Here is a 19,586-nt window from a genome sequence, read left to right as displayed (position 1 = left end):
CCTTTAAATTTGTTGATTTTATATGCCCTCAATTCCATTCGTTTAATTATCTCTACGAGAGAATATTATAAAAAACATTTGTGTTGCTAAATCGTGTTTATGGCGTACAACAAGCACTATCAATACAATACTCATTGAATAGGTACTACACTCAGAAGGAAGTAAACTGTGGCAAGGTCCCACCGAGAATTGAACTCGGATTGCTGGATTCAAAGTCCAGAGTGCTAACCATTACACCATGGAACCCTTGACAATAGAGTGAGGTTTGGATATTTCTACTAAACAGGCAGTACGTGTAATTACAATAAAGGGTCGGCTATCAATCAAAGTCGACCTCCCACAATAATCAAGAGGGCATAGCTTCTGTGCCTGCATGATCAACAAGATGTACAATTATTTTCTATTGCGGTTATATAACAAAAGCTAGAACCCTGCATTTAGAAAGGGAAAATACTATTACCAACTCAATGGGAAAAAACTGGGAAATAAATTTATGAATTTCAGTTGACTGAAAAGTTAACGGTAGTAACCAGTGTCAGGCAGCTACTGCCAAGGCAGAAAGACTGTAAATTAGTTTCCATTTGGATAATCTACAATGTGGATCATACTAATTTCCAAGGTCTGTCTGTACTGAACACCCTACGAGCTGGAAGTGGAGCCAGTGTTTGCATTACATGCCATAAAAAGACCCTTTAAATTTGTTGATTTTATATGCCCTCAATTCCATTCGTTTAATTATCTCTACGAGAGATAGAGAGATAAAACATATGTGTTGCTAAATCGTGTTTATGGCGTACAACAAGCACTATCAATACAATACTCATTGAATAGGTACTACACTCAGAAGGAAGTAAACTGTGGCAAGGTCCCACCGAGAGTTGAACCCAGATTGCTGGATTCAGAGTCCAGAGTGCTAACCATTACACCATGGAACCCTTGACAATAGAGTGAGGTTTGGATATTTCTACTAAACAGGCAGTGTGTGTAATTACAATAAAGGGTCGGCTATCAATCAAAGTCGACCTCCCACAATAATCAAGAGGGCATAGCTTCTGTGCCTGCATGATCACCAAGATGTACAATTATTTTCTATTGCGGTTATATAACAAAAGCTAGAACCCTGCATTTAGAAAGGGAAAATACTATTACCAACTCAATGGGAAAAAACTGGGAAATAAATTTATGAATTTCAGTTGACTGAAAAGTTAAGGGTAGTAACCAGTGTCAGGCAGCTACTGCCAAGGCAAAAAGACTGTAAATTAGTTTCCATTTGGATAATCTACAATGTGGATCATACTAATTTCCAAGGTCTGTCTGTACTGAACACCCTACGAGCTGCAAGTAGAGCCAGTGTTTGCATTACATGCCATAAAAAGACCCTTTAAATTTGTTGATTTTATATGCCCTCAATTCCATTCGTTTAATTATCTCTACGAGAGAATATTATAAAAAACATTTGTGTTGCTAAATCGTGTTTATGGCGTACAACAAGCACTATCAATACAATACTCATTGAATAGGTAAACTGGAAGTAAACTGTGGCAAGGTCCCACCGAGAGTTGAACTCGGATTGCTGGATTCAAAGTCCAGAGTGCTAACCATTACACCATGGAACCCTTGACAATAGAGTGAGGTTTGGATATTTCTACTAAACAGGCAGTACGTGTAATTACAATAAAGGGTCGGCTATCAATCAAAGTCGACCTCCCACAATAATCAAGAGGGCATAGCTTCTGTGCCTGCATGATCAACAAGATGTACAATTATTTTCTATTGCGGTTATATAACAAAAGCTAGAACCCTGCATTTAGAAAGGGAAAATACTATTACCAACTCAATGGGAAAAAACTGGGAAATAAATTTATGAATTTCAGTTGACTGAAAAGTTAACGGTAGTAACCAGTGTCAGGCAGCTACTGCCAAGGCAGAAAGACTGTAAATTAGTTTCCATTTGGATAATCTACAATGTGGATCATACTAATTTCCAAGGTCTGTCTGTACTGAACACCCTACGAGCTGGAAGTGGAGCCAGTGTTTGCATTACATGCCATAAAAAGACCCTTTAAATTTGTTGATTTTATATGCCCTCAATTCCATTCGTTTAATTATCTCTACGAGAGAATATTATAAAAAACATATGTGTTGCTAAATTGTGTTTATGGCGTACAACAAGCACTATCAATACAATACTCATTGAATAGGTACTACACTCAGAAGGAAGTAAACTGTGGCAAGGTCCCACCGAGAGTTGAACTCGGATTGCTGGATTCAGAGTCCAGAGTGCTAACCTTTACACCATGCAACCATTGACAATAGAGTGAGGTTTGGATATTTCTACTAAACAGGCAGTACGTGTAATTACAATAAAGGGTCGGCTATCAATCAAAGTCGACCTCCCACAATAATCAAGAGGGCATAGCTTCTGTGCCTGCATGATCACCAAGATGTACAATTATTTTCTATTGCGGTTATATAACAAAAGCTAGAACCCTGCATTTAGAAAGGGAAAATACTATTACCAACTCAATGGGAAAAAACTGGGAAATAAATTTATGAATTTCAGTTGACTGAAAAGTTAAGGGTAGTAACCAGTGTCAGGCAGCTACTGCCAAGGCAAAAAGACTGTAAATTAGTTTCCATTTGGATAATCTACAATGTGGATCATACTAATTTCCAAGGTCTGTCTGTACTGAACACCCTACGAGCTGCAAGTAGAGCCAGTGTTTGCATTACATGCCATAAAAAGACCCTTTAAATTTGTTGATTTTATATGCCCTCAATTCCATTCGTTTAATTATCTCTACGAGAGAATATTATAAAAAACATTTGTGTTGCTAAATCGTGTTTATGGCGTACAACAAGCACTATCAATACAATACTCATTGAATAGGTAAACTGGAAGTAAACTGTGGCAAGGTCCCACCGAGAGTTGAACTCGGATTGCTGGATTCAAAGTCCAGAGCGCTAACCATTACACCATGGAACCCTTGACAATAGAGTGAGGTTTGGATATTTCTACTAAACAGGCAGTACGTGTAATTACAATAAAGGGTCGGCTATCAATCAAAGTCGACCTCCCACAATAATCAAGAGGGCATAGCTTCTGTGCCTGCATGATCAACAAGATGTACAATTATTTTCTATTGCGGTTATATAACAAAAGCTAGAACCCTGCATTTAGAAAGGGAAAATACTATTACCAACTCAATGGGAAAAAACTGGGAAATAAATTTATGAATTTCAGTTGACTGAAAAGTTAACGGTAGTAACCAGTGTCAGGCAGCTACTGCCAAGGCAGAAAGACTGTAAATTAGTTTCCATTTGGATAATCTACAATGTGGATCATACTAATTTCCAAGGTCTGTCTGTACTGAACACCCTACGAGCTGGAAGTGGAGCCAGTGTTTGCATTACATGCCATAAAAAGACCCTTTAAATTTGTTGATTTTATATGCCCTCAATTCCATTCGTTTAATTATCTCTACGAGAGAATATTATAAAAAACATATGTGTTGCTAAATTGTGTTTATGGCGTACAACAAGCACTATCAATACAATACTCATTGAATAGGTACTACACTCAGAAGGAAGTAAACTGTGGCAAGGTCCCACCGAGAGTTGAACTCGGATTGCTGGATTCAAAGTCCAGAGTGCTAACCATTACACCATGGAACCCTTGACAATAGAGTGAGGTTTGGATATTTCTACTAAACAGGCAGTACGTGTAATTACAATAAAGGGTCGGCTATCAATCAAAGTCGACCTCCCACAATAATCAAGAGGGCATAGCTTCTGTGCCTGCATGATCACCAAGATGTACAATTATTTTCTATTGCGGTTATATAACAAAAGCTAGAACCCTGCATTTAGAAAGGGAAAATACTATTACCAACTCAATGGGAAAAAACTGGGAAATAAATTTATGAATTTCAGTTGACTGAAAAGTTAAGGGTAGTAACCAGTGTCAGGCAGCTACTGCCAAGGCAAAAAGACTGTAAATTAGTTTCCATTTGGATAATCTACAATGTGGATCATACTAATTTCCAAGGTCTGTCTGTACTGAACACCCTACGAGCTGCAAGTAGAGCCAGTGTTTGCATTACATGCCATAAAAAGACCCTTTAAATTTGTTGATTTTATATGCCCTCAATTCCATTCGTTTAATTATCTCTACGAGAGAATATTATAAAAAACATTTGTGTTGCTAAATCGTGTTTATGGCGTACAACAAGCACTATCAATACAATACTCATTGAATAGGTAAACTGGAAGTAAACTGTGGCAAGGTCCCACCGAGAGTTGAACTCGGATTGCTGGATTCAAAGTCCAGAGTGCTAACCATTACACCATGGAACCCTTGACAATAGAGTGAGGTTTGGATATTTCTACTAAACAGGCAGTACGTGTAATTACAATAAAGGGTCGGCTATCAATCAAAGTCGACCTCCCACAATAATCAAGAGGGCATAGCTTCTGTGCCTGCATGATCAACAAGATGTACAATTATTTTCTATTGCGGTTATATAACAAAAGCTAGAACCCTGCATTTAGAAAGGGAAAATACTATTACCAACTCAATGGGAAAAAACTGGGAAATAAATTTATGAATTTCAGTTGACTGAAAAGTTAACGGTAGTAACCAGTGTCAGGCAGCTACTGCCAAGGCAGAAAGACTGTAAATTAGTTTCCATTTGGATAATCTACAATGTGGATCATACTAATTTCCAAGGTCTGTCTGTACTGAACACCCTACGAGCTGGAAGTGGAGCCAGTGTTTGCATTACATGCCATAAAAAGACCCTTTAAATTTGTTGATTTTATATGCCCTCAATTCCATTCGTTTAATTATCTCTACGAGAGAATATTATAAAAAACATATGTGTTGCTAAATTGTGTTTATGGCGTACAACAAGCACTATCAATACAATACTCATTGAATAGGTACTACACTCAGAAGGAAGTAAACTGTGGCAAGGTCCCACCGAGAGTTGAACTCGGATTGCTGGATTCAAAGTCCAGAGTGCTAACCATTACACCATGGAACCCTTGACAATAGAGTGAGGTTTGGATATTTCTACTAAACAGGCAGTACGTGTAATTACAATAAAGGGTCGGCTATCAATCAAAGTCGACCTCCCACAATAATCAAGAGGGCATAGCTTCTGTGCCTGCATGATCACCAAGATGTACAATTATTTTCTATTGCGGTTATATAACAAAAGCTAGAACCCTGCATTTAGAAAGGGAAAATACTATTACCAACTCAATGGGAAAAAACTGGGAAATAAATTTATGAATTTCAGTTGACTGAAAAGTTAAGGGTAGTAACCAGTGTCAGGCAGCTACTGCCAAGGCAAAAAGACTGTAAATTAGTTTCCATTTGGATAATCTACAATGTGGATCATACTAATTTCCAAGGTCTGTCTGTACTGAACACCCTACGAGCTGCAAGTAGAGCCAGTGTTTGCATTACATGCCATAAAAAGACCCTTTAAATTTGTTGATTTTATATGCCCTCAATTCCATTCGTTTAATTATCTCTACGAGAGAATATTATAAAAAACATTTGTGTTGCTAAATCGTGTTTATGGCGTACAAGAAGCACTATCAATACAATACTCATTGAATAGGTAAACTGGAAGTAAACTGTGGCAAGGTCCCACCGAGAGTTGAACTCGGATTGCTGGATTCAAAGTCCAGAGTGCTAACCATTACACCATGGAACCCTTGACAGTAGAGTGAGGTTTGGATATTTCTACTAAACAGGCAGTACGTGTAATTACAATAAAGGGTCGGCTATCAATCAAAGTCGACCTCCCACAATAATCAAGAGGGCATAGCTTCTGTGCCTGCATGATCAACAAGATGTACAATTATTTTCTATTGCGGTTATATAACAAAAGCTAGAACCCTGCATTTAGAAAGGGAAAATACTATTACCAACTCAATGGGAAAAAACTGGGAAATAAATTTATGAATTTCAGTTGACTGAAAAGTTAACGGTAGTAACCAGTGTCAGGCAGCTACTGCCAAGGCAGAAAGACTGTAAATTAGTTTCCATTTGGATAATCTACAATGTGGATCATACTAATTTCCAAGGTCTGTCTGTACTGAACACCCTACGAGCTGGAAGTGGAGCCAGTGTTTGCATTACATGCCATAAAAAGACCCTTTAAATTTGTTGATTTTATATGCCCTCAATTCCATTCGTTTAATTATCTCTACGAGAGAATATTATAAAAAACATATGTGTTGCTAAATCGTGTTTATGGCGTACAACAAGCACTATCAATACAATACTCATTGAATAGGTACTACACTCAGAAGGAAGTAAACTGTGGCAAGGTCCCACCGAGAGTTGAACTCGGATTGCTGGATTCAAAGTCCAGAGTGCTAACCATTACACCATGGAACCCTTGACAATAGAGTGAGGTTTGGATATTTCTACTAAACAGGCAGTGTGTGTAATTACAATAAAGGGTCGGCTATCAATCAAAGTCGACCTCCCACAATAATCAAGAGGGCATAGCTTCTGTGCCTGCATGATCACCAAGATGTACAATTATTTTCTATTGCGGTTATATAACAAAAGCTAGAACCCTGCATTTAGAAAGGGAAAATACTATTACCAACTCAATGGGAAAAAACTGGGAAATAAATTTATGAATTTCAGTTGACTGAAAAGTTAAGGGTAGTAACCAGTGTCAGGCAGCTACTGCCAAGGCAAAAAGACTGTAAATTAGTTTCCATTTGGATAATCTACAATGTGGATCATACTAATTTCCAAGGTCTGTCTGTACTGAACACCCTACGAGCTGCAAGTAGAGCCAGTGTTTGCATTACATGCCATAAAAAGACCCTTTAAATTTGTTGATTTTATATGCCCTCAATTCCATTCGTTTAATTATCTCTACGAGAGAATATTATAAAAAACATTTGTGTTGCTAAATCGTGTTTATGGCGTACAACAAGCACTATCAATACAATACTCATTGAATAGGTAAACTGGAAGTAAACTGTGGCAAGGTCCCACCGAGAGTTGAACTCGGATTGCTGGATTCAAAGTCCAGAGTGCTAACCATTACACCATGGAACCCTTGACAATAGAGTGAGGTTTGGATATTTCTACTAAACAGGCAGTACGTGTAATTACAATAAAGGGTCGGCTATCAATCAAAGTCGACCTCCCACAATAATCAAGAGGGCATAGCTTCTGTGCCTGCATGATCAACAAGATGTACAATTATTTTCTATTGCGGTTATATAACAAAAGCTAGAACCCTGCATTTAGAAAGGGAAAATACTATTACCAACTCAATGGGAAAAAACTGGGAAATAAATTTATGAATTTCAGTTGACTGAAAAGTTAACGGTAGTAACCAGTGTCAGGCAGCTACTGCCAAGGCAGAAAGACTGTAAATTAGTTTCCATTTGGATAATCTACAATGTGGATCATACTAATTTCCAAGGTCTGTCTGTACAGAACACCCTACGAGCTGGAAGTGGAGCCAGTGTTTGCATTACATGCCATAAAAAGACCCTTTAAATTTGTTGATTTTATATGCCCTCAATTCCATTCGTTTAATTATCTCTACGAGAGAATATTATAAAAAACATTTGTGTTGCTAAATCGTGTTTATGGCGTACAACAATCACTATCAATACAATACCTCATTGAAAAAGGTACTACACTCAGAAGGAAGTAAACTGTGGCAAGGTCCCACCGAGAGATGAACTCGGATTGCTGGATTCAAAGTCCAGAGTGCTAACCATTACACCATGGAACCCTTGACAGTAGAGTGAGGTTTGGATATTTCTACTAAACAGGCAGTACGTGTAATTACAATAAAGGGTCGGCTATCAATCAAAGTCGACCTCCCACAATAATCAAGAGGGCATAGCTTCTGTGCCTGCATGATCAACAAGATGTACAATTATTTTCTATTGCGGTTATATAACAAAAGCTAGAACCCTGCATTTAGAAAGGGAAAATACTATTACCAACTCAATGGGAAAAAACTGGGAAATAAATTTATGAATTTCAGTTGACTGAAAAGTTAACGGTAGTAACCAGTGTCAGGCAGCTACTGCCAAGGCAGAAAGACTGTAAATTAGTTTCCATTTGGATAATCTACAATGTGGATCATACTAATTTCCAAGGTCTGTCTGTACTGAACACCCTACGAGCTGCAAGTAGAGCCAGTGTTTGCATTACATGCCATAAAAAGACCCTTTCAATTTGTTGATTTTATATGCCCTCAATTCTATTTGTTTAATTATCTCTACGAGAGAATATTATAAAAAACATTTGTGTTGCTAAATCGTGTTTATGGCGTACAACAAGCACTATCAATACAATACCTCATTGAATAGGTACTACACTCAGAAGGAAGTAAACTGTGGCAAGGTCCCACCAAGAGTTGAACTCAGATTGCTGGATTCAAAGTCCAGAGTGCTACCATTACACCATGGAACCCTTGACAATAGAGGGAGGTTTGGATATTTCTACTAAAGAGGCAGTACGTGTAATTACAATAAAGGGTCGGCTATCAATCAAAGTCGACCTCCCACAATAATCAAGAGGGCATAGCTTCTGTGACTGCATGATCACCAAGATGTACAATTATTTTCTATTAAATTAGTTTCCATTTGGATAATCTACAATGTGGATCATACTAATTTCCAATGTCTGTTTGTACTGAACACCCTACGAGCTGCAAGTAGAGCCAGTGTTTGCATTACATGCCATAAAAAGACCCTTTCAATTTGTTACACCATGGAACCCTTGACAATAGAGGGAGGTTTGGATATTTCTACTAAGCAGGCAGTACGTGTAATTACAATAAAGGGTCGGCTATCAATCAAAGTCGACCTCCCACAATAATCAATATTGCGGTTATATAACAAAAGCTAGAACCCTGCATTTAGAAAGGGAAAATACTATTACCAACTCTATGGGAAAAAACTGGGAAATAAATTTATGAATTTCAGTTGACTGAAAAGTTAAGGGTAGTAACCAGTGTCAGGCAGCTACTGCCAAGGCAAAAAGACTGTAAATTAGTTTCAATTTGGATAATCTACAATGTGGATCATACTAATTTCCAAGGTCTGTCTGTACTGAACACCCTATGAGCTGCAAGTAGAGCCAGTGTTTGCATTACATGCCATAAAAAGACCCTTTCAATTTGTTGATTTTATATGCCCTCAATTCTATTTGTTTAATTATCTCTACGAGAGAATATTATAAAAAACATTTGTGTTGCTAAATCGTGTTTATGGCGTACAACAAGCACTATCAATACAATACTCATTGAAAAGGTACTACACTCAGAAGGAAGTAAACTGTGGCAAGGTCCCACCGAGAGTTGAACTCGGATTGCTGGATATAAAAAAGTCCAGAGTGCTACCATTACACCATGGAACCCTTGACAATAGAGGGAGGTTTGGATATTTCTACTAAACAGGCAGTACGTGTAATTACAATAAAGGGTCGGCTATCAATCAAAGTCGACCTCCCACAATAATCAAGAGGGCATAGCTTCTGTGACTGCATGATCACCAAGATGTACAATTATTTTCTATTGCGGTTATATAACAAAAGCTAGAACCCTGCATTTAGAAAGGGAAAATACTATTACCAACTCAATGGGAAAAAACTGGGAAATAAATTTATGAATTTCAGTTGACTGAAAAGTTAAGGGTAGTAACCAGTGTCAGGCAGCTACTGCCAAGGCAAAAAGACTGTAAATTAGTTTCCATTTGGATAATCTACAATGTGGATCATACTAATTTCCAAGGTTTGTCTGTACTGAACACCCTACGAGCTGCAAGTAGAGCCAGTGTTTGCATTACATGCCATAAAAAGACCCTTTAAATTTGTTGATTTTATATGCCCTCAATTCCATTCGTTTAATTATCTCTACGAGAGAATATTATAAAAAATGTGGATAATACTAATTTCCAAGGTCTGTCTGTACTGAACACACTACGAGCTGGAAGTAGAGCCAGTGTTTGCATTACATGCCATAAAAAGACTCTTTAAATTTGTTAATTTTATATGCCCTCGATTACATTGGTTTAATTATCTCTACGAGAGAATATTATCACATTTTTTTTGTTGTTAAATCGTGTTTATGGCGTACAACAATCACTATCAATACAATACCTCATTGAAAAAGGATTACGCTCAAAAGGAATTAAACTGTGGCAAGGTCCCACCGAGAGTTGAACTCGGATTGCTGGATTCAGAGTCCAGAGTGCTAACCATTACACCATGGAACGCTTGAAAATAGAGTGCAGTTTGGATATTTCTACTAAACAGGCAGTACGTGTAATTACAATAACAGATCGGCTATCATTCAAAATCGACCTCCCACAATAATCAAGAGGGCATAGCTTCTGTGCCTGCATGATCACCAAGATGTACAATTATTTTCTATTGCGGTTATATAACAAAAGCTAGAACCCTGCATTTGGAAAGGGAAAATACTATTAACAACTCAATGGGAAAAAAATGGAAAATGAAATTATGAATTTCAGTTGACTGAAAACTTAACTGTTGTAACCAGTGTCAGGCAGCTACTGCCAAGGCAAAAAGACTGTAAATTAGTTTCCATTTGGATAATCTACAATGTGGATAACACTAATTTCCAAGGTCTGTCTGTACTGAACACACTATGAGCTGGAAGTAGAGCCAGTGTTTGCATTACATGCCATAAAAAGACTCTTTAAATTTGTTAATTTTATATGCCCTCGATTACATTGGTTTAATTATCTCTACGAGAGAATATTATCACATTTTTTTTGTTGTTAAATCGTGTTTATGGCGTACAACAATCACTATCAATACAATACCTCATTGAAAAAGGATTACGCTCAAAAGGAATTAAACTGTGGCAAGGTCCCACCGAGAGTTGAACTCGGATTGCTGGATTCAGAGTCCAGAGTGCTAACCATTACACCATGGAACGCTTGAAAATAGAGTGCAGTTTGGATATTTCTACTAAACAGGCAGTACGTGTAATTACAATAACAGATCGGCTATCATTCAAAATCGACCTCCCACAATAATCAAGAGGGCATAGCTTCTGTGCCTGCATGATCACCAAGATGTACAATTATTTTCTATTGCGGTTATATAACAAAAGCTAGAACCCTGCATTTGGAAAGGGAAAATACTATTAACAACTCAATGGGAAAAAAATGGAAAATGAAATTATGAATTTCAGTTGACTGAAAACTTAACTGTTGTAACCAGTGTCAGGCAGCTACTGCCAAGGCAAAAAGACTGTAAATTAGTTTCCATTTGGATAATCTACAATGTGGATAACACTAATTTCCAAGGTCTGTCTGTACTGAACACACTATGAGCTGGAAGTAGAGCCAGTGTTTGCATTACATGCCATAAAAAGACTCTTTAAATTTGTTAATTTTATATGCCCTCAATTACATTGGTTTAATTATCTCTACGAGAGAATATTATCACATTTTTTTTGTTGTTAAATCGTGTTTATGGCGTACAACAATCACTATCAATACAATACCTCATTGAAAAAGGATTACGCTCAAAAGGAATTAAACTGTGGCAAGGTCCCACCGAGAGTTGAACTTGGATTGCTGGATTCAGAGTCCAGAGTGCTAACCATTACACCATGGAACCCTTGAAAATAGAGTGCAGTTTGGATATTTCTACTAAACAGGCAGTACGTGTAATTACAATAACAGATCGGCTATCATTCAAAATCGACCTCCCACAATAATCAAGAGGGCAGAGCTTCTGTGCCTGCATGATCACCAAGATGTACAATTATTTTCTATTGCGGTTATATAACAAAAGCTAAAACCCTGCATTTGGAAAGGGAAAATACTATTAACAACTCAATGGTAAAAAACTGGGAAATGAAATTAAGAATTTCAGTTGACTGAAAACTTAACTGTTGTAACCAGTGTCAGGCAGCTACTGCCAAGGCAAAAAGACTGTAAATTAGTTTCCATTTGGATAATCTACAATGTGGATAATACTAATTTCCAAGGTCTGTCTGTACTGAACACACTACGAGCTGGAAGTAGAGCCAGTGTTTGCATTACATGCCATAAAAAGACTTTACATTTTTTAATTTTATATGCCCTCAATTACATTGGTTTAATTATCTCTACGAGAGAATATTATCACATTCTTTTTGTTGTTAAATCGTGATTATGGCGTATAACAATCACTATCAATACAATACCTCATTGAAAAAGGATTACGCTCAAAAGGAATTAAACTGTGGCAAGGTCCCACCGAGAGTTGAACTCGGATTGCTGGATTCAGAGTCCAGAGTGCTAACCATTACACCATGGAACCCTTGAAAGTAGAGTGGAGTTTGGATATTTCTACTAAACAGGCAGTACGTGTAATTACAATAACAGGTCGGCTATCATTCAAAATCGACCTCCCACAATAATCAAGAGGGCATAGCTTCTGTGCCTGCATGATCACCAAGATGTACAATTATTTTCTATTGCGGTTATATAACAAAAGCTAGAACCCTGCATTTGGAAAGGGAAAATACTATTAACAACTCAATGGGAAAAAAATGGAAAATGAAATTATGAATTTCAGTTGACTGAAAACTTAACTGTTGTAACCAGTGTCAGGCAGCTACTGCCAAGGCAAAAAGACTGTAAATTAGTTTCCATTTGGATAATCTACAATGTGGATAACACTAATTTCCAAGGTCTGTCTGTACTGAACACACTATGAGCTGGAAGTAGAGCCAGTGTTTGCATTACATGCCATAAAAAGACTCTTTAAATTTGTTAATTTTATATGCCCTCAATTACATTGGTTTAATTATCTCTACGAGAGAATATTATCACATTTTTTTTGTTGTTAAATCGTGTTTATGGCGTACAACAATCACTATCAATACAATACCTCATTGAAAAAGGATTACACTCAAAAGGAATTAAACTGTGGCAAGGTCCCACCGAGAGTTGAACTCGGATTGCTGGATTCAGAGTCCAGAGTGCTAACCATTACACCATGGAACCCTTGACAATAGAGTGCAGTTTGGATATTTCTCCTAAACAGGCAGTACGTGTAATTACAATAACAGGTCGGCTATCATTCAAAATCGACCTCCCACAATAATCAAGAGGGCATAGCTTCTGTGCCTGCATGATCACCAAGATGTACAATTATTTTCTATTGCGGTTATATAACAAAAGCTAGAACCCTGCATTTGGAAAGGGAAAATACTATTAACAACTCAATGGGAAAAAACTGGGAAATGAAATTATGAATTTCAGTTGACTGAAAACTTAACTGTTGTAACCAGTGTCAGGCAGCTACTGCCAAGGCAAAAAGACTGTAAATTAGTTTCCATTTGGATAATCTACAATGTGGATAATACTAATTTCCAAGGTCTGTCTGTACTGAACACACTACAAGCTGGAAGTAGAGGCAGTGTTTGCATTACATGCCATAAAAAGACTCTTTAAATTTGTTAATTTTATATGCCCTCAATTACATTGGTTTAATTATCTCTACGAGAGAATATTATCACATTTTTTTTGTTGTTAAATCGTTTTTATGGCGTACAACAATCACTATCAATACAATACCTCATTGAAAAAGGATTACACTCAGAAGTTATTAAACTGTGGCAAGATTCCACCGAGAGTTGAACTTGGATTGCTGGAGTCAGAGTCCAGAGTGCTAACCATTACACCATGGAACCCTTGACAATCGAGTGCAGTTTGGATATTTCTACTAAACAGGCAGTACGTGTAATTACAATAACAGGTCGGCTATCATTCAAAATCGACCTCCCACAATAATCAAGAGGGCATAGCTTCTGTGCCTGCATGATCACCAAGATGTGCAATTATTTTCTATTGCGGTTATATAACAAAAGCTAGAACCCTCCATTTGGAAAGGGAAAATACTATTAACAACTCAATGGGAAAAAACTGGGAAATGAAATTATGAATTTCAGTTGACTGAAAACTTAACTGTTGTAACCAGTGTCAGGCAGCTACTGCCAAGGCAAAAAGACTGTAAATTAGTTTCCATTTGGATAATCTACAATGTGGATAATACTAATTTCCAAGGTCTGTCTGTACTGAACACACTACGAGCTGGAAGTAGAGCCAGTGTTTGCATTACATGCCATAAAAAGACTCTTTAAATTTGTTAATTTTATATGCCCTCAATTACATTGGTTTAATTATCTCTACGAGAGAATATTATCACATTTTTTTTGTTGTTAAATCGTGTTTATGGCGTACAACAATCACTATCAATACAATACCTCATTGAAAAAGGATTACACTCAAAAGGAATTAAACTGTGGCAAGGTCCCACCGAGAGTTGAATTCGGATTGCTGGATCCAGAGTCCAGAGTCCATTACACCATGGAACCCTTGACAATAGAGTGCAGTTTGGATATTTCTACTAAACAGGCAGTGTGTGTAATTACAATAACAGGTCGGCTATCATTCAAAATCGACCTCCCACAATAATCAAGAGGGCATAGCTTCTGTGCCTGCATGATCACCAAGATGTACAATTATTTTCTATTGTGGTTATATAACAAAAGCTAGAACCCTGCATTTGGAAAGGGAAAATACTATTAACAACTCAATGGGAAAAAACTGGGAAATGAAATTATGAATTTCAGTTGACTGAAAACTTAACTGTTGTAACCAGTGTCAGGCAGCTACTGCCAAGGCAAAAAGACTGTAAATTGGTTTCCATTTGGATAATCTACAATGTGGATAATACTAATTTCCAAGGTCTGTCTGTACTGAACACACTACGAGCTGGAAGTAGAGCCAGTGCCATTACATGCCATAAAAAGACTCTTTAAATTTGTTAATTTTATATGCCCTCAATTACATTGGTTAAATTATCTCTACGAGAGAATATTATCACATTTTGTTTGTTGTTAAATCGTATTTATGGCGTACAACAATCACTATCAATACAATACCTCATTGAAAAAGGATTACGCTCAAAAGGAATTAAACTGTGGCAAGGTCCCACCGAGAGTTGAACTCGGATAGCTGGATTCAGAGTCCAGAGTGCTAACCATTACACCATGGAACCCTTGAAAATAGAGTGCAGTTTGGATATTTCTACTAAACAGGCAGTACGTGTAATTACAATAACAGGTCGGCTATCATTCAAAATCGACCTCCCACAATAATCAAGAAGGCATAGCTTCTGTGCCTGCATGATCACCAAGATGTACAATTATTTTCTATTGCGGTTATATAACAAAAGCTAGAACCCTGCATTTTAATTATCTCTACGAGAGAATATTATCAATTTTTTTTTGTTGTTAAATCGTGTTTATGGCGTACAACAATCACTATCAATACAATACCTCATTGAAAAAGGATTACACTCAGAAGGATGTAAACTGTGGCAAGGTCCCACCGAGAGTTAATCTCGGATTGCTGGATTCAGAGTCCAGAGTCCATTACACCATGGAACCCTTGACAATAGAGTGCAGTTTGGATATTTCTACTAAACAGGCAGTGCGTGTAATTACAATAACAGGTCGGCTATCATTCAAAATCGACCTCCCACAATAATCAAGTGGGCATAGCTTCTGTGCCTGCATGATCACCAAGATGTACAATTATTTTCTATTGCGGTTATATAACAAAAGCTAGAACCCTGCATTTGGAAAGGGAAAATACTATTAACAACTCAATGGGAAAAAACTGGGAAATGAAATTATGAATTTCAGTTGACTGAAAACTTAACTGTTGTAACCAGTGTCAGGCAGCTAATGCCAAGGCAAAAAGACTGTAAATTAGTTTCCATTTGGATAATCTACAATGTGGATAATACTAATTTCCAAGGTCTGTCTGTACTGAACACACTACGAGCTGGAAGTAGAGCTAGTGTTTGCATTACATGCCATAAAAAGACTCTTTAAATTTGTTAATTTTATATGCCCTCAATTACATTGGTTTAATTATGTCTACAAGAGAATATTATCACATTTTTTTTGTTCTTAAATCGTGTTTATGGCGTACAACAATCACTGTCAATACAATACCTCATTGAAAAAGGACTACACTCAGAAGGATTTAAACTGTGACAAGGTCCCACTGAGAGTTGAACTGGGAATGCTGGATTCAGAGTCCAGAGTGCTAACCATTACACCATGGAACCCTTGAAATACAGTGCAGTTTGGATATTTCTACTAAACAGGCAGTACGTGTAATTACAATAACTGGCCGGCTATCATTCAAAATCGACCTCTCACAATAATCAAGAGGGCATAGCTTCTGTGCCTGCATGATCACCAAGATGTACAATTATTTTCTATTGCGGTTATATAACAAAAGCTAGAACCCTGCATTTTAATTATCTCTACGAGAGAATATTATCAAATTTTTTTTGTTGTTAAATCGTGTTTATGGCGTACAACAATCACTATCAATACAATACCTCATTGAAAAAGGATTACACTCAGAAGGAATTAAACTGTGGCAAGGTCCCACCGAGAGTTAATCTCGGATTGCTGGATTCAGAGTTCAGAGTGCTAACCATTACACCATGGAACCCTTGACAATAGAGTGCAGTTTGGATATTTCTACTAAACAGGCAGTACGTGTAATTACAATAACAGGTCGGCTATCATTCAAAATCAACCTCCCACAATAATCAAGAGGGCATAGCTTCTGTGCCTGCATGATCACCAAGATGTACAATTATTTTCTATTGCGGTTATATAACAAAAGCTAGAACCCTGCATTTGGAAAGGGAAAATACTATTAACAACTCAATGGGAAAAAACTGAGAAATGAAATTATGAATTTCAGTTGACTGAAAACTTAACTGTTGTAACCAGTGTCAGGCTGCTACTGCCAAGGCAAAAAGACTGTAAATTAGTTTCCATTTGGATAATCTACAATGTGGATAATACTAATTTCCAAGGTCTGTCTGTACTGAACACACTACGAGCTGGAAGTAGAGCCAGTGTTTGCATTACATGCCATAAAAAGACTCTTTAAATTTGTTAATTTTATATGCCCTCAATTACATTGGTTTAATTATCTCTACGAGAGAATATTATCACATTTCTTTTGTTGTTAAATCGTGTTTATGGCGTACAACAATCACTATCAATACAATACCTCATTAAAAAAGGATTACACTCAGAATGAGTTAAACTGTGGCAAGGTCCCACCGAGAGTTGAACTCGGATAGCTGGACTCAGAGTCCAGAGTGCTAACCATTACACCATGGAACCCTTGAAAATAGAGTGCAGTTTGGATATTTCTACTAAACAGGCAGTACGTGTAATTACAATAACAGGTCGGCTATCATTCAAAATCGACCTCCCACAATAATCAAGAAGGCATAGCTTCTGTGCCTGCATGATCACCAAGATGTACAATTATTTTCTATTGCGGTTATATAACAAAAGCTAGAACCCTGCATTTGGAAAGGGAAAATACTATTAACAACTCAATGGGAAAAAACTGGGAAATGAAATTATGAATTTCAGTTGACTGAAAACTTAACTGTTGTAACCAGTGTCAGGCAGCTACTGCCAAGGCAAAAAGACTGTAAATTAGTTTCCATTTGGATAATCTACAATGTGGATCATACTAATTTCCAAGGTCTGTCTGTACTGAACACACTACGAGCTGGAAGTAGAGCCAGTGTTTGCATTACATGCCATAAAAAGACTCTTTAAATTTGTTAATTTTATATGCCCTCAATTACATTGGTTTAATTATCTCTACGAGAGAATATTATCACATTTTTTTTGTTGTTAAATCGTGTTTATGGCGTACAACAATCACTATCAATACAATACCTCATTGAAAAAGGATTACGCTCAAAAGGAATTAAACTGTGGCAAGGTCCCACCGAGAGTTGAACTCGGATAGCTGGATTCAGAGTCCAGAGTGCTAACCATTACACCATGGAACCCTTGAAAATAGAGTGCAATTTGGATATTTCTACTAAACAGGCAGTACGTGTAATTACAATAACAGGTCGGCTATCATTCAAAATCGACCTCCCACAATAATCAAGAGGGCATAGCTTCTGTGCCTGCATGATCACCAAGATGTACAATTATTTTCTATTGCAGTTATATAACAAAAGCTAGAACCCTGCATTTGGAAAGGGAAAATACTATTAACAACTCAATGGGAAAAAACTGGGAAATGAAATTATGAATTTCAGTTGTCTGAAAACTTAACTGTTGTAACCAGTTTCAGGCAGCTACTGCCAAGGCAAAAAGACTGTAAATTAGTTTCCATTTGGATAATCTACAATGTGGATAATACTAATTTCCAAGGTCTGTCTGTACTGAACACACTACGAGCTGGAAGTAGAGCCAGTGTTTGCATTACATGCCATAAAAAGACTCTTTAAATTTGTTAATTTTATATGCCCTCAATTACATTGGTTTAATTATCTCTACGAGAGAATATTATCACATTTTTTTTGTTGTTAAATCGTGTTTATGGCGTACAACAATCACTATCAATACAATACCTCATTGAAAAAGGATTACACTCAAAAGGAATTAAACTGTGGCAAGGTTCCACCGAGAGTTGAATTCGGATTGCTGGATTCAGAGTTGAGAGTGCTAACCATTACACCATGGAACCCTTGAAAATAGAGTGCAGTTTGGATATTTCTACTAAACAGGCAGTACGTGTAATTACAATAACAGGTCGGCTATCATTCAAAATCGACCTCCCACAATAATCAAGAGGGCATAGCTTCTGTGCCTGCATGATCACCAAGATGTACAATTATTTTCTATTGCGGTTATATAACAAAAGCTAGAACCCTGCATTTGGAAAGGGAAAATACTTTTAACAACTCAATGGGAAAAAACTGGGAAATGAAATTATGAATTTCAGTTGACTGAAAACTTAACTGTTGTAACCAGTGTCAGGCAGCTACTGCCAAGGCAAAAAGACTGTAAATTAGTTTCCATTTGGATAATCTACAATGGGGATAATACTAATTTCCAAGGTCTGTCTGTACTGAACACACTACGAGCTGGAAGTAGAACCAGTGTTTGCATTACATGCCATAAAAAGACTCTTTAAATTTGTTAATTTTATATGCCCTCAATTACATTGGTTTAATTATCTCTACGAGAGAATTTTATCACATTTTTTTTGTTGTTAAATCGTGTTTATGGCGTACAACAATCACTATCAATACAATACCTCATTGAAAAAGGATTACACTCAGAAGGAATTAAACTGTGGCAAGGTCTCACCGAGAGTTGAACTCGGATTGCTGGATTCAGCGTCCAGAGTGCTAACCATTACACCATGGAACCCTTGAACATAGAGTGCAGTTTGGATATTTCTACTAAACAGGCAGTACGTGTAATTACAATAACAGGTCGGCTATCATTCAAAATCGACCTCCCACAATAATCAAGAGGGCATAGCTTCTGTGCCTGCATGATCACCAAGATGTACAATTATTTTCTATTGCGGTTATATAACAAAAGCTAGAACCCTGCATTTGGAAAGGGAAAATACTATTAACAACTCAATGGGAAAAAACTGGGAAATGAAATTATGAATTTCAGTTG

At 37.1% G+C, this 19,586-nt stretch overlaps 18 non-coding genes across 18 annotated transcripts; all 18 read right to left on the bottom strand.

Moving 5' to 3' along the window:
• Positions 1–174: 174 nt before the first annotated feature.
• TRNAQ-UUG (transfer RNA glutamine (anticodon UUG)) lies at positions 175–246 on the bottom strand. Its single transcript has one exon. It is a non-coding gene; the product is annotated as a tRNA-Gln (tRNA).
• A 617-nt stretch (positions 247–863) lies between these two features.
• Positions 864–935, bottom strand: TRNAQ-CUG (transfer RNA glutamine (anticodon CUG)). The gene has a single exon. It is a non-coding gene; the product is annotated as a tRNA-Gln (tRNA).
• A 609-nt stretch (positions 936–1,544) lies between these two features.
• TRNAQ-UUG (transfer RNA glutamine (anticodon UUG)) lies at positions 1,545–1,616 on the bottom strand. The gene has a single exon. It is a non-coding gene; the product is annotated as a tRNA-Gln (tRNA).
• A 1,298-nt stretch (positions 1,617–2,914) lies between these two features.
• On the bottom strand, positions 2,915–2,986 carry TRNAQ-UUG (transfer RNA glutamine (anticodon UUG)). Its single transcript has one exon. It is a non-coding gene; the product is annotated as a tRNA-Gln (tRNA).
• Positions 2,987–3,603: 617 nt separating this feature from the next.
• Positions 3,604–3,675, bottom strand: TRNAQ-UUG (transfer RNA glutamine (anticodon UUG)). Its single transcript has one exon. It is a non-coding gene; the product is annotated as a tRNA-Gln (tRNA).
• A 609-nt stretch (positions 3,676–4,284) lies between these two features.
• TRNAQ-UUG (transfer RNA glutamine (anticodon UUG)) lies at positions 4,285–4,356 on the bottom strand. Its single transcript has one exon. It is a non-coding gene; the product is annotated as a tRNA-Gln (tRNA).
• A 617-nt stretch (positions 4,357–4,973) lies between these two features.
• Positions 4,974–5,045, bottom strand: TRNAQ-UUG (transfer RNA glutamine (anticodon UUG)). Its single transcript has one exon. It is a non-coding gene; the product is annotated as a tRNA-Gln (tRNA).
• Positions 5,046–5,654: 609 nt separating this feature from the next.
• TRNAQ-UUG (transfer RNA glutamine (anticodon UUG)) lies at positions 5,655–5,726 on the bottom strand. The gene has a single exon. It is a non-coding gene; the product is annotated as a tRNA-Gln (tRNA).
• A 617-nt stretch (positions 5,727–6,343) lies between these two features.
• Positions 6,344–6,415, bottom strand: TRNAQ-UUG (transfer RNA glutamine (anticodon UUG)). Its single transcript has one exon. It is a non-coding gene; the product is annotated as a tRNA-Gln (tRNA).
• A 609-nt stretch (positions 6,416–7,024) lies between these two features.
• On the bottom strand, positions 7,025–7,096 carry TRNAQ-UUG (transfer RNA glutamine (anticodon UUG)). The gene has a single exon. It is a non-coding gene; the product is annotated as a tRNA-Gln (tRNA).
• A 619-nt stretch (positions 7,097–7,715) lies between these two features.
• TRNAQ-UUG (transfer RNA glutamine (anticodon UUG)) lies at positions 7,716–7,787 on the bottom strand. Its single transcript has one exon. It is a non-coding gene; the product is annotated as a tRNA-Gln (tRNA).
• A 618-nt stretch (positions 7,788–8,405) lies between these two features.
• On the bottom strand, positions 8,406–8,476 carry TRNAQ-UUG (transfer RNA glutamine (anticodon UUG)). Its single transcript has one exon. It is a non-coding gene; the product is annotated as a tRNA-Gln (tRNA).
• A 3,111-nt stretch (positions 8,477–11,587) lies between these two features.
• TRNAQ-CUG (transfer RNA glutamine (anticodon CUG)) lies at positions 11,588–11,659 on the bottom strand. Its single transcript has one exon. It is a non-coding gene; the product is annotated as a tRNA-Gln (tRNA).
• A 615-nt stretch (positions 11,660–12,274) lies between these two features.
• Positions 12,275–12,346, bottom strand: TRNAQ-CUG (transfer RNA glutamine (anticodon CUG)). The gene has a single exon. It is a non-coding gene; the product is annotated as a tRNA-Gln (tRNA).
• A 617-nt stretch (positions 12,347–12,963) lies between these two features.
• On the bottom strand, positions 12,964–13,035 carry TRNAQ-CUG (transfer RNA glutamine (anticodon CUG)). The gene has a single exon. It is a non-coding gene; the product is annotated as a tRNA-Gln (tRNA).
• A 1,987-nt stretch (positions 13,036–15,022) lies between these two features.
• TRNAQ-CUG (transfer RNA glutamine (anticodon CUG)) lies at positions 15,023–15,094 on the bottom strand. The gene has a single exon. It is a non-coding gene; the product is annotated as a tRNA-Gln (tRNA).
• A 2,092-nt stretch (positions 15,095–17,186) lies between these two features.
• Positions 17,187–17,258, bottom strand: TRNAQ-CUG (transfer RNA glutamine (anticodon CUG)). The gene has a single exon. It is a non-coding gene; the product is annotated as a tRNA-Gln (tRNA).
• Positions 17,259–17,875: 617 nt separating this feature from the next.
• TRNAQ-CUG (transfer RNA glutamine (anticodon CUG)) lies at positions 17,876–17,947 on the bottom strand. Its single transcript has one exon. It is a non-coding gene; the product is annotated as a tRNA-Gln (tRNA).
• Between the last annotated feature and the right edge of the window lie 1,639 nt (positions 17,948–19,586).

Source organism: Rhinoderma darwinii, chromosome 3 (genome assembly GCF_050947455.1).
Source record: "Rhinoderma darwinii isolate aRhiDar2 chromosome 3, aRhiDar2.hap1, whole genome shotgun sequence".
Classification (NCBI taxonomy): domain Eukaryota; kingdom Metazoa; phylum Chordata; class Amphibia; order Anura; family Rhinodermatidae; genus Rhinoderma; species Rhinoderma darwinii.
Note: the sequence above shows the minus strand (reverse complement) of the source record. Positions and strands in the feature narration are given on the sequence as shown.